The 5,264-nt window shown below is 45.9% G+C and overlaps 1 long non-coding RNA gene across 1 annotated transcript; it reads right to left on the minus strand.

Annotated features, from left to right (window-relative positions):
- Positions 313-2,882, minus strand: LOC110434537. The gene is made up of 3 exons (XR_002452047.1): positions 2,582-2,882; positions 719-2,345; positions 313-603 (listed from the first exon to the last, which is right to left on the minus strand). It is a non-coding gene; the product is annotated as an uncharacterized LOC110434537 (long non-coding RNA).

Raw genomic sequence — 5,264 nt, forward strand, 5'->3', positions numbered from 1 at the left:
ATGATAAAATCTAGTACAATCGTCTATAAATGTAATGAAGTATCGTTTACCACCTTTAGTCAACTCACCATTCATCTCGCATAGATCAGAATGGATTAGTTCTAATGGTGCTAAGTTCCTCGCCTCTGCAGCCTTGTGATGCTTGCGTGGTTGCTTGGATTGCACGCATACATGGCACTTAGAACCTTTGACTAAATTAAATTTTGGGATTAAATTCATATTTGCTAGCCGCGTTAAACAACCATAATTAACATGACAAAATCGCGAATGCCAAATATTCGACTCATTCGAAATAATAGTATGGTTCACGATTTTGTTACACACATGATGCATAGATAAACGGAACAAGCCTCCGCAATCATAACCTTTACCAATAAAAGTTACAAACTTTGAAAGTATAACTTTATTGGCCTCAAAGACTATTTTGTAGCCATCTCTACAAAGCTGTGAGCCGCTAGCTAGATTCTTTTTGATGGAGGGGACATGCTGCAAGTTCTTCATCAGCACCGTCTTTCCCAAAGTGAACTTCAGAATGACCGTACCAACACCAAGAACACACGCATGAGAGCCGTTCCTCATCAGTAAGGCTCCATTGTCGCCGGCCTGATAAGAAGAAAACAAAGAGATGCCAGCACATACATGAACATTAGCCCCAGTATCCATCCACCACTCAGGTGAATGACAGACTGAAAGAACAGTGGGTAAATAATTACCATACCCAGATGTTCCTCCTTCAGCTTCGCTGATGACCATGTTCACTGACTTTTTCTCTTCTCGTTTGAATTTGCGGTCTGGACAAACACTTGCCTAGTGGTCATCGCTACCGCAAACAAAGCAGCCACCATCTGCCTTTTTCTTCTTAAAAGTTACAGTTTGCTTTGGCTTCGGATTTGTCCCTGGCTTGTTCTCTTGCTTGTTCTTTTTCTTATTACGGAATGCGAATTGCTTTTTCTTCTGCACCACATTGGCACTAGAAGACTCAACGCCTTTCTCATGTGTATCTTTTGTTCTCGCCTTCTCCTCGACATCAAGAGTTTCCATGAGTTCGGTAAGACCAAACTCTTTCCTCTCATGTTTTAGAGAAGTAGCAAAATCCTTCCAAGAAGGTGGCAGCTTAGCGATTATACCGCCGGCCACAAACTTTTCAGGCAACACACAAGGGAATTGTTCTAGTTCCTTACCTAGTGCCTGTATCTCACGTGCTTGTTCAATCACAGACGGTTATCCACCATTTTGTAATCAAACAGTTGCTCCATGAGGTACAGCTCGCTACCAGCATTAGAAACCCCGAACTTGGCCTCAAGCGCATCCCATAATTCCTTAGCAGTAGTGCAAATGATATAGTTGTCAACATACTTTTTATCGAGCGCACTGATCACGGCGCCTCTGAAGAGGTTAGTTATCGGCTCCCATGAACGTTTGCTCCTCCTCAGGAGTAAACTGTTCCGGCTTCCCCTTCGTAGCGTGATAGCAACTCATAGCAGTTAACCACAATATCATTCTCGCGCGCCACCGCTTATAGTTTGAACCATCAAACGGATCCGGTATTAACGCAGCAGCAAAACCACTAACAGAAAGGTCTAATATCAAGTTTTTGGATTGTTAGAAAATTAGATATTTTAATGTTTGATTTAATCTAGATAAACGCATAATATTAGGGTGGCATAGATGTGCACGTGTACAATTTTATCACTACTCAGATTAGAGATAAATATTGCAAATACTACTGCAGACATACTGAAAATAAAAGAAAGTAGATTAGATTTGTACCCCAAGGAGGGACCAGTGCCGAAGACACCGGTGGCTCCATTCGCACTAGTCGACATAGTGTGTTGCTTGCTGTAGTGGACCATAGTCGATGCAGGAAGATGATCGCAGTGCAGTTCCACGAACGTCCACTAGGAAGAAGACGAAGTAGTCGCAGTCACGAACTCGACCGTCCACCAGAAATGCAGGAGTGGAAGAAGACGATCTCGCCGGCGAGCGGTCGCGGAAGACGCTCCCAAAAACGAGCAACGCGACTGGAAAGACAGGTATGACTGATTCTGTCTCACAGGTTAGAAAAGAGTGTCTGCATAGGTTAATGGCAATCAATCATAATTAATTGCTATTAACGAGTCAATCAATTATTAAATAATTGTCATTAATTGCACAACAGTCAGATCCCGTCAGACCCCATTTTTCTCATTTTTCTTCCTTTCCTTATTCACCATGCGTGTGCCACGTCACGTCTCGTCTGGTCCTCGTGTGTCTCGACAAGACAAGCACGCCACGGCTCGGCGGCACGCGCGTGTGGCACACCTTTTCCCTTTCTCAACTTCTCCATAGGAGCTATCAAAGGCCACCTATTTAAGTTGAGTTAACACATTGTTAATCATTAATACGGTACTAAACTGTTTTTATTATAGCATTTATTATGGATTTTTGAATTAATCATCAAATATAAATATGGCCTAAGTCCATTATATTCGACAGTTCTTGTACTCCGCAGTATTTGTTTGAAGAGATAGAATCAACAAAGCTTTCATAAAAAAAGTAATAGGACAAACGCGTTCTAGAGTTCCAGAAACCAAGCACGCACCCAGCGATCTCCCTGCGCCAGCCTACAGGAGGTCCGGAGCACGCACCCAGGCCAGGCCAGCAACGTAAAGAAAGGGAACGGGCGCACCGACCCCGACCGGACCGGCACACCACCGCGCCCTGAAGTGAACCGCTACAGGCCGAAGCTGGGCTCGCACCACCACTCCCCCATGGTGATCCCGCCGGCTAGAGCCTAGCCTAGGCTAGCCTCTAGACAACTGCACGGCCCTCAGCTCTCCGTAGATGGATGTCCCTCAAGTTCCTCGGCTTTCTGCTTCGAATGATGGGGTGCCGGCCGAAAGGTGAGATATTTATAGTCTTGGGAAACCCTAGGTCAAAGGGGAAGGCGAGGCGGTTAAGGAAAGCCTTGGGCGGCGCGGCCAAAGGGAGCCTTGGCCGCGCGGCCTGGGCCATTCCTTGGCCCATTTGCGCTCAACTTTTTACCCAAGCTTCCTTGATGCTTCTAAAGTCTTCCTTTCGCTGCATGTGGGTCCAGGACGTCGTTTGCTTCGGGATATAATTATCTCTTGATGACTTTCCATTTGAATTGCCTTCATCCCGAAGTAACTTGATCTTATCTTCATTTGCTTAGTCCTTAAGCAATCTTGGAGGTTGGTGGGCTGCATCCGGGCATGAGTGGGCATCAAGTCCATGGCTTGGGCACCTGAGCCTATTAGGCCTGCTTCATCCGGGCTTTCGGCCTTCATCTTTCGCTTGTCTCGAATTTAGCCCATATTCATCTCTAATTTATCATTTATCCTGCATAAATCAAAATCCTCCAAAAACACATGCATATACGAATATGACCCGATTATAGAGTATGATCATTAGTTTAGATATTAAATTCATGCAATTATCGAAGTTAAACGGGGTAATATGGTGTCATTTAAAGATTTATCATTAGGGATTACCATGTCCATCAACTAACTGATGTCATTTAAACGGGGTAATATGGTGTCATTTAAAAATCCTTACTGATGGACTTGACTTGATGAAATAAGGAAACAATCCGACAAGCATTACAAGTTCCACAATAACATCGGTTCATCACCATGCCCCTTCCTAAACACACGACTCTAATTTGATGATCTAAAAAAACTAACCGAGCTCCATAAACACATGACTCTAATTTGATGATCTAAAAAAAACTAACTGAGCTCCATGAACAAAATAAGAATCGAATTGACGACCCAATCCGGTTCCACCTCCTAGGAGTCCACCTCCTCCAGAAGCTCCTTAGCCGGGTACGAGAGGATAGTGCCAACATCCGGGGGATAGTCGGCATCCAGTTGCCTCCTTTGGCCGGCCTTTTCTACATGAGCCACGAGAGGATAGTGCCAACATCCGGGGGATAGTCGGCGTCCAGTTGCCTCCTTTGGCCGGCCTTTTCTACAAGAGCCGCCACGTCAGAACGTCGCTTCTCAAGTAGGTCGATGTTGGCGTGAGCCCGGGCGCGCTCGGCATCCGACGCAACTGGTAAATTAAGAGTGGGAACCTTCGGTGCGGCCAAAGTCCTTGGCTGGTTTGGGTGTTCAATTGATGGACCTCGTAGGGCCAGTCAAAGTCCTTGGCTGGTTTGGGTGTTCAATTGATGGACCTCGTAGGGCCAGTCAAAGTCCTTGGCTGGTTTGGGTGTTCAATTGATGGAACCCGTAGGGCCACATATATATAGGTCAGGACTCAAACCGAACCCAAAAAAAAAATCCATGTCTCTCTTCAACAAGTCAAGTCCGGTTTAGCTCCGCACCCGCACTTACCTACAAGAGCCGCCACGTCAGAGCGTCGCTTCTCAAGTAGGTCGATGTTGGCGTGAGCCCGGGCGCGCTCGGCATCCGATGCAATTGGTAAATTAAGAGTGGGAACCTTCGGTGCGGCCAAAGTCCTTGGCTGGTTTGGGTGTTCAATTGATGGACCCCGTAGGGCCAGCCAAAGTCCTTGGCTGGTTTGGGTGTTCAATTGATGGAACCCGTAGGGCCACATATATATAGGTCAGGACTCAAACCGAACCCAAAAAAAATCCATGTCTCTCTTCATCAAGTCAAGTCCGGTTTAGCTCCGCACCCGCACTTACCAGGCTAAAGCGCCGCGTACTTAACGTGGTATGTTACCAGGCTAAACCGGTCTTGACTTGATGAAATAAGGAAACAATTCGACAAGCATTACAAGTTCACTAGATAGAATACGGTGCCTTGCTCATACGCTTGCCGGCCGTATCCGAGCGAGGTATGTACGCGCGTTGGCCGTATACGCGGTTTGACGAGCGACGATGAGGCTTGGCCTACTTGTAGTCTGGTGATTCTCTAGTTCATGGCAAGACCCTGAATGCATTATTCGAGTTCACCTTGTAAATGAGCCTGACGCAAGGAGAAGAAATAGTTAATCACGTTGACATAATCCTCATGTGTCTTTTGCATGCATGGAACACCCATGTGCATGGGACTGTTGGGCAGCAGCACGTACATTGAGCAACTAGGGGATGAAATAAGGAAACAATCCGACAAGCATTACAAGTTCCACAATGACATCGGTTCATCACCAACAGGCAAAAAAGATCACTAAAGAAAAAACATCGCAAGGAGAAGAAATAGTTAATCACGTTGACATAATCCTCATGTGTCCTTTGCATGCATGGAACACCCATGTGCATGGGACTGTTGGGCAGCAGCACATACGTTGAGCAACTA

Source organism: Sorghum bicolor, chromosome 4 (assembly GCF_000003195.3).
Source record: "Sorghum bicolor cultivar BTx623 chromosome 4, Sorghum_bicolor_NCBIv3, whole genome shotgun sequence".
NCBI lineage: Eukaryota > Viridiplantae > Streptophyta > Magnoliopsida > Poales > Poaceae > Sorghum > Sorghum bicolor.